We start from the raw sequence: 8,287 nt of genomic DNA on the forward strand, positions 1-8,287 counted from the left end.
AAAAAGTGCAAAAAAATATGATTCACAGCAAATTGTTAAATGAGGCAACTGAAAGTGAATTCCCCATGACCAAAGATGTCTAGAAATTTGAGCAACACAACAAATAAAGCTGTATGAGATAATAATCTAATGTTGAAAATAAGTACCTTCAAATTCATGCTTATATCAATAAATGGTTGAAAAAATAAATAAATTAGGAAGAAGAGACAAATAACCCATGCAGAAAAATTCCAAATAGTTAATTTAGGTATTCCACCTCCAGTGAAATGGAACATGTCTCACCATACCTTACCTAAAGTTATTCTATGCATAATTACTTCTTTCCAAATAATACAGCATGAAAAGGGGAAAAAGTAACTTTACATTGGATAAAACTAACAAATATTTTCTCAGCAGAGTAATTGTGATTAATATCAATGATAAGTAATATTGATAGAGTGTACCCTTGATATGATGTGGTGAAAATGACGATTTATCTCTGTGGTATTCAGCCAAACATCATAAATCCCAATCTAATTGAACTTAAATAAGAACAAATGTAAACAAAATCCCAATCTAAGCATGAGAAAAACATCAGACATCTTAAACTCTATATTTTCTATAAAGGTAGGCATTCTACAATATCAATATTCCTCAAAATTATCAATTCTATCAAAACAAGAAAGATCTAAGAAACTATCACTGTCAAGAGAAACTTAAAGCAACATGATGACTAAATATAAACCAGTATCATGATGGGATATTGAAGCAGCAAATGACATTAAGTAAAACTAACTAAATCTAAATAGATTGCGGTCTTTTAGTTATAATACCGCATCAATATTGGTTCATTCATTGTAGCATTGTACCACACTAGGGTAAGTTGTTAATAATTGGAGAAAGTAGGGGTGTAGGATATGGGAGCTCTTTGTACTAATTCCAAATTACTTTGTAAATCCAAAACTGCTCTAAAATAAAAAGAATATTAGAAAATGTACCTGAAAGCATTCAAAATTTGGTGAAAAATATCAGTTTGCAACAAATTTAAAACATACAAATTAAATATAAGAATACGATAGTAAAACTGAGGAAAACCAGAGTACAGAGAAAATCTTGAAAACAGAAAAAAAGGCCATATTATAAAAGAAGAGAAATTTATACAAAATTTTTATGACATTCTAATCAGAAACAATGGAGGCCACTTCATTCTAAATTGATAAAATTCTTTATACAGTGGAAAAATTTCTTAAAAATGAAGAAAAAATGAATATATGGTCAGATAAACAAAGGATGAGTCAATTAATTAAGATAATACCTTCAATTAATAATTGCTAGCAAAAATTTTCAGGATAATGGACAATAATATCAGATGGAATCTCAAATCTCCAGAAAGGAATAAAACAGTAGAAATGGTTAATTTGTTGATAAATATAAAAGACTATATTTTTCTTTTAATTTCTGTAAAAAAAACTGATAGGAAAAACAACAGAACTAACAATGGAGGTAAATGGACATATATTTGTATAAGAATCTTACATTTTCTGTGAAAGGGTAAAATATTAATTCTGATTAGGATGCACACTTTGATCGCTAGAGAAATCAATATAAAGGCTAAAAAGTAAAGGCAATACACCATTAGAAAAAATAAAATGTAGTACTAAAATATTTTAAATCACTTATAATTAAGGTATAAATGAGAAAGAAGGGTAGACAAGCATGAGACAAATATATTTATAGATAAATAAAAATTAATTATATATAATAATTGATAAGATAGTGCTAAGTTCTTATGTCAATAATTACTTTAAAAGTAAATGGTTTAAATTCTCCAATCAAAAGACACTGAATGGCTGAAATGATTTAATAAACATGTGTAGGGCTGTCTTCACAGCCTACAAAGACCCTGTGACTGTCTTCCCCTTCATTGTGGGGCATCTCTGGCACCAGGGCATGATGGTGAGGATGGGCCAAAAGGACTCCTATATGGATGATGAGGCCCAGAGCAAGACGGGCATCCTGACCCTGAAGTACCCCATCCAGCATGGTATCATCACCAACTGGGATAACATGGAGAAGATCTGGCACCACAACTTCTACAATGAACTACATGTGGCCCCCAAGCAACGCCCCATGCTGCTAACCAAGGCTACCTGAACCTCAAGGCCAGCCATGGGAAGATGACTCAGATCAAGTTTGAGACCTTCAATATCCCAGTCATGTAGGTGGCCATCCATACCATGCTCTCCTTGTACTCCTTTGGCCATACCACTGGCATCATAATGGACTCTGGTGACTGGGTCACCCACACTGTGCCTATCTATGAGAGATACATCCTACTCCATGCCATCTTGTGTCTGGATCTGGCTGCCTGGGATCCAATGGACTCTCTTATGAAGATCCTCATGGATCATGGCTACAGGTTCACCACCACTGCTTAACAGGAAATCATGTGTGACATCAAGGAGAAGCTGGGCTATATTGCCCTGGACTTTGAGCAGGAGATGGCCACTGTGGCTTCCAGTTCTTCCTTAGAGAAGAGTTAGGAACTGCCAGATGGAAAGGTCATCACCATTGACAATGTGCAGCTCTGCTGCCTTTAGATACTTTTTGAGCCATCCTTCCTGGGCATGGAATCCTGTGGTATCTGTGAAACTACGCTCAACTTCATCATGAAGTGTGACATCTGCAAAGACCTCTACACCAACAAGGTTCTGTCTGGTGGAACCACCATATACCCCAGTATTGCTGACCAGAATGCAGAATATCACTGCCCTGGTGTCCAGCACAATAAAGATCAAGAACAATCATTTTATATAAAATGGATTATTGAGCTTAAAAAAGAAGGGAGATTCTGACATATGTTACAACCTGGATAAACTTTAAAGACATTAAGTAAAATAAAATAAGCCTGTCACAAAGGGTGATGTTAAATGATTCTGCTTATATGAAGAACCTAAGAGAGTCAAATCCATAAACACAGAAAGTGGAATGGTAGTTGCCAGAGGCCTGGGTAAAGGAGATGTAATGTATAATGTTTACAGAGTTTTAGCTGGGAACAATCAGATAGTTCTGGAGAAGGGTGGTGGTGATAGTTACACAACACGTGAAAGTATTTAGTGTGACAGAACTGTACATTTGAAAATGGCAATTAAAAAAAAAGCACTTCTGGGGAGATGGTGGAGTAGGAGGATCCTGAGCGCACCTCATCTCACAGACACAATGAGATAGCACCTACATATGTAGAACTAACTTTGAAACTGACGTGAAGACTAGCAAAACAGACTTTCCACAGTGAATTGTACAGAGGAGGCCACATCAAAAAAGTGTAGGAGAGGTGAAGACATGGTAGGAAACCTGGGTCTCCCACTCCCCTGCACAAATTTTGTCCATCCCCCAAATCCCCTTCTCTCTGGCAACTATCAACTTGTTCTCTGAATTTACATGTCTGATTCTGTTTTTTTTTTGTTTATTCATTTGATTTTTTAAAATATTAATTACATTATATGGTATTTTTCTTTCCCAATTTGACTTAATTCACTAGCATGATGTCCTTTGGGTCCATATATGTTGTCTCAAATGGCATGATCTCATTCTTTTATATGGCTGTGTAATACACCATTGTATATATGTAGCACATCTTCCTTATCCATTTGTCTATTGATGAATTCTTAGATTGCTTCCATGTCTTAGCTAACGGAGATAATGTTGCATTAAACATAAGCGTGCATATATCTTTTTAATTAGTGTTTTTGTTTTCTTTGGGTAAATACCCAGTACTAGAATTGTTGTATCATATGGTATTTCCATTTTAAATTTTTGTGAGGAAACTCATACACTTTTCCTTGATGGCTGTACCAATTTACATTCCCACTAACAAAATATAGAAATCAAAACAGTATGGTACAAGCACAAAAATATACACATATATCGATAGAACAGAATAGAGATCCCATAAGCAAACCCATGCATCTATGGTCAATTAATGTATGACAAAGGAAGCAAGAATGTACAATGGGGAAAAGAAAGTCTCTTCAATAAATGGCACTGAGAAAACCATTCAGCTACATGTTAAAGAATAAAAACAGACAAATTTCTAACACCACACACAGATATAAACTCAAAATGGGTTAAAAACTTAAATGTGAGACCTAAAATTTTAAAATCCTATATGTGTACACAGGCAGTAGTTTCTCTGACATTGGCTATAGCAATATTTTTCTAGATATATCTCCCAAGGCAAAGGAAAGAAAAGAAAAACTATTGGGAGTACATCAAAAAAATAAAACAAAACTTTTGCAAAGCAAAGGAAACCATCAACAAAACAAAAAGTCAACTGGTGAATAGGAGAAGATATTTGCAAGTGATATTTCTGATAATGGGTTAATATCCAAAATTTATAAATAACTTATACAACTCACCCCCCCCAAACTGAGTCCTATTTAAAAATGGGCTGAGGAGGGGTGCCTGGATTCCTCTTACTCTTGATTTTGGCTCAAGTCATGATCTTGGGGTGAGATTGAGTCCCATACCCAGCATGAAGGCTGCTTAATATTCTACCTCTCCCTTTGCCCCTCCACCTTCTCAAAATACTGTGCAGAGGACCTGAATAAACATATTTCCAAAGAAAGCATACAGATATCCAACAGACACATGAAAAGATGCTCAATATCACGTATCATCAGGGAAATGCAAATATTTATCACTACCTTCTTGTCATTTTAATTATGTGTCTTGAGGTAGATCTTCTTGGGTTAATTTTGTTTGGAGGATTTCTGTGCCTCCTGGTTCTGAATATCTCTTTCTTCCCCAGATTAGGAAAGTTTTCAGCTACTATATCTTCAGATAAATTTTCTGCCCCCTTCTCTCTCTCTTTTCCTTCTGGTATCCCTATAATGTGAATGTTATTACACTTGATGTCATTACATTTGTTATTATTACATTTGAGGATGATGACTTCCTTTAAACTATTCTCATTTTTTGTATTATTCTTTTTTTTCTTTTTGTTGTTTAGCTTGGTTGTTTCTCATTTACCTGTCTTCCATATAGTTGATGCACTCTTCTGCCTCCTCTATTCTGATATTAACTCCTTATAGAGTATTTTTGATTTCAGGTATTGAATTTTCACTCTGACGGGGTCTTTTAAAATATTTTTTCTTTGTTAAATGGATCATTGACATTATCCACTCTTTTCTCAAGTCCAATGAGTATTTTTATGACCATTACTTTGAATTATTTGTCAGAAATATTGATTATCTCTATATCATTAGCTGTTTTGCTGTGTTTTTTTTATTGTTCTTTCATTTGGGATGTATTCCTGTCCAATTTGTCTAACTCTTTATATTTGCTTCTATGTAGTAAGAAAGTCAGCTATGTCTCCTAATCTTGAAAGTGGGGGCATTTATGAAGAAGTGCTGTGGTGACCTGTAGCACAGTGACCCACATTCACCAAAACCGGGCACTCTAGGAGTGTCTCCTATGTGTGTGGGTGTGTGTGCCCTACTGTTGTGGCTGAGCCACATTTGCCTTTAGTTCAACTGGTTGTGATGGCCCACTTTTCCAGGTTTTTTTTTTAATTTTTTTCCACTTTTCCAGTTGTGAGCACAACAGGCAGCGTTTGGATTCTATGCTGTTAAGAAGCCAATCTGGGAACACAGCAATCTTATAGTTGGGCAGGGTCAACAGTTAGACAAGATACCTGCCTTCATCTCATAAGCTGAGGATGAAGTTGCACTGACTTGCAGGGTGCTTTCCCTGCGTTTTCCCCTGAGAAACTTATTGTGGAGAGGGCATGTAATCAGACCAGATGTCTGGCCCCAATCCAAGACTTATTGGTAGGACACTCTTACTGCATTGCTAGCTATAAGATTTGGCTGTTGGGATTTTAGGTGCAGTGATGTATGGTTATTTTCCCCTCTCCACAGGGCAGAAGTCATTTTAGCGTGGTACAGGTCCTTGCTGGGGTTGCTTACAGGGTATATTGGTGTAGGAGATGCTTAGTAGGGATATCTCTAAGTGGAGTGTGTTTCATTATGCAGATCCACAGGACAGTGAGAAGGCAAGATGTGCAGTGCTGGCAAGATAGGTGGAGAGTGTTTGTGCTGGTTCCTGCAAGTGTCTGACTATCTAGGCTGGGGGGTGGGAGAAAAATGGCACCTACCAGCACTTTTCTTCTTGGACAAGTCACCTAAAGATCCCTGTCTCTCCAGTGGACATTCTGAAATTAGTAAATAGATTTCCTTCAATATATCCCAGATGTTTTTCAAATTTCTGCTTCTATGCTATATCTCAGAGAAGTTGTTAGTTTTGCTGGCTGTTTAAGGGTAAAGATTGAGTCACTTAATAGCCCTCCAGCTTTCCTAAGCCCATTAATTTTTAAAGTATCCAGAGTTAAACCCAGCTGATTGTAAAAACTTGTGAAGTTAAGTCTCACTGGTTCTGAAAGCCAAATGTTATGGAGACTCATCTTCCCAGTGTAGGACCTGAGTCTAGGATGCCTGATATAGGGTCTTATCCTCTCACTTTTCTGTGCTTGTGGTGTCCCTTCTATTTTTAGTTAGTCTTGCTGGGAGTTTGGTTGCCAGCCACATCTCTACACCTCCTACTTTTTTTGATGTGGCCTCCTCTCTATGATTAACTGTGGAAAGTCTATTCTGCCAGTCTTCACATAATTTTCAGAGTTAGTTACACTGATATGGCAGTTATCTTTGTGTGTCCATGGAATGAGATGGGCTCAGGGTCTTCCTACTCTGTCATTTTCCCAGAACTCTCATATTTTCTTTTAATTTTGATAGTAGCCATCCTAATAGTTGGGATATAACAATGCATTGTCACTTTGATTTGCATTTCTCTGATGACTGATGTTGAGCATAATTTCCTAGGCTTGCTGGCTATTTGCATATCATCTTTTTAAGAACTGTTTATTCAAGTCTTTTGCCATTTTTAAATTTGTGTCGTTGTTATTCTTAGTTTTAGAAATTACCAAATTTCCCCAATGGTATTTGTTGCAGAGATGGTCATTTCCCCCATTAAATGGTCTTGGTACCCTTGAGATAAATTGACAAAATACACAGGAGTTTATTTTTGGAATTTCTACTCTATTCAATTTGTCTACATGTCTGACGTTATGCAAGTACTACACTTTTTTGATTACTGTGGAATTGTAATTTTTGAGATCAGGAAATGTGAAGTTTTCAACATTGTTCTTATTTCAAGACTGTTCTGGCTTTTCAGGGATCCTTAATATTCCATGAGTTTTAGAATGATTTTTATTTATTTATTTATTTATTTATTTATTTATTTATTTATTTATTTGCAAAAAAAGGCATTGGATGCTGATAGGGATTGTCTTGAATCTGTAGATTGCTTTGGGTAGAACAAACTTAATAATGATATTGTCTTTTAACCCATAAACATGGATGACTTTCATTTTGTGTCTTCTTTAATTTCTTTCAGCCATAATTTGTAGTTTTCAGTGTACAAGTATTTCAAGTCCTTGATAAGCTTTGTTCCTAAGCATTTTATTTTTTTGATGCTTTATAAATGGGTTTTTATTATTTACTTTGCCAATTATTCATTATTAGTGTATAGAAGTCTGATTTGGGTGGGTTGATTTGCAAACCACAACTTTGATTAGCTATTTTATTAGTTGTAAAGAGGTTTTTGTGGAATATCTAGGGTTTTGATAGAGTAAGCTGTGACAAAAAGAAAATTTTACCTCTTCATTTCCAATTTTGATGTCTTTTCTTTCTTTTTTTTTTGTACCTTAACTGTTCTTACTGTGAATTCCATTATGCTGTTGAATAGAAGTGGTGAGACAAGGCATCCTTCCATTGTTCTGATCTGAGAGGAAATATTTCACTCTTTCACTATTGAGTATGATGGTAATTGTACGGTCTTTATTATGTTGAGGTACTTTCATTTTATTCCTAGTTTGTTGAGTGTTTTTTTTAATCATAAAAGGGTATTGAATATTGTCAAATACTTTATTCTGCATCAATTGAGATTATGATGTGATTTTTGTCCTTCATTAATATGGTTATTTCATTGATTTTTTCACATGTTTAACCATCCTTTCATTTCAGGTACAACTCACATGCTTTAATAGTATATAATCATTCTAATGTGGAGTTGAATTCAGTTTGTCAAGATTCTGTTGACAATTTTTGCATCAATAGTTATCACGGATATGGGTTTAAAGTTTTCTTGTAGTCTTTGGCTTTGGTATCAGAACAATGCTGGCCTTATAGAATGAGCTTAGTAGTGTCCCTCTTTATTAATTATTTAAAGAGTTTCAGAAATATTTATGTTA

General features: G+C 35.3%; 1 pseudogene; it reads left to right on the forward strand.

Annotated features, from left to right (window-relative positions):
* The first annotated feature begins 1,887 nt into the window (after window positions 1-1,887).
* On the forward strand, window positions 1,888-2,796 carry LOC129518075 (actin, cytoplasmic 1-like; annotated as a pseudogene).
* Window positions 2,797-8,287: the final 5,491 nt, after the last annotated feature.

Source organism: Nyctereutes procyonoides, unplaced genomic scaffold (assembly GCF_905146905.1).
Source record: "Nyctereutes procyonoides isolate TBG_1078 unplaced genomic scaffold, NYPRO_anot_genome, whole genome shotgun sequence".
In the NCBI taxonomy this organism is placed as follows: domain Eukaryota; kingdom Metazoa; phylum Chordata; class Mammalia; order Carnivora; family Canidae; genus Nyctereutes; species Nyctereutes procyonoides.